This window comes from Sinocyclocheilus rhinocerous, unplaced genomic scaffold (genome assembly GCF_001515625.1).
Source record: "Sinocyclocheilus rhinocerous isolate Xijiao unplaced genomic scaffold, SAMN03320098_v1.1 scaffold285, whole genome shotgun sequence".
Taxonomy (NCBI): Eukaryota; Metazoa; Chordata; class Actinopteri; order Cypriniformes; family Cyprinidae; genus Sinocyclocheilus; species Sinocyclocheilus rhinocerous.
In genome coordinates, this window is record NW_015630288.1 from 504,111 (window position 1) to 504,464 (window position 354).

The 354-nt window shown below is 35.6% G+C and overlaps 1 protein-coding gene across 1 annotated transcript in view; it reads left to right on the plus strand.

The window, feature by feature from the left end:
• Window positions 1–354, plus strand: part of astn2 (astrotactin 2) — a 539,680-nt gene that overhangs the window by 429,635 nt on the left and 109,691 nt on the right. The window lies entirely within an intron of this gene.

The window sequence follows — 354 nt, forward strand, 5'->3', positions numbered from 1 at the left end:
TCAAAACCACAAAGCGCGGCCCAGTTCACTAACGAATTGTTTTTACATTTGTTCGTGAATCAGATAATTAATGCTTTTCAGGTAACTCAGAAGTCCTCTGAGAAATCTAATCCCGTCCGGATATGTCTAATTGTTTGGTGTTCCGATTCTCCAACTTCTCGCTCCACTTTCATCATGGATATAAGGCGTAACAATAACATGAAATCAATAAGAAGATGCCGATCACGGAAACTAATAGCAGAGTTTCTTTACAGTAGTAAAATGAAAATGATTTTTTCCCCAAAGTTCATTGCTGTATTATACATCTGTATCTGTAATTTAATTTATGTATACTGTAATAGACATTGAGCTGCA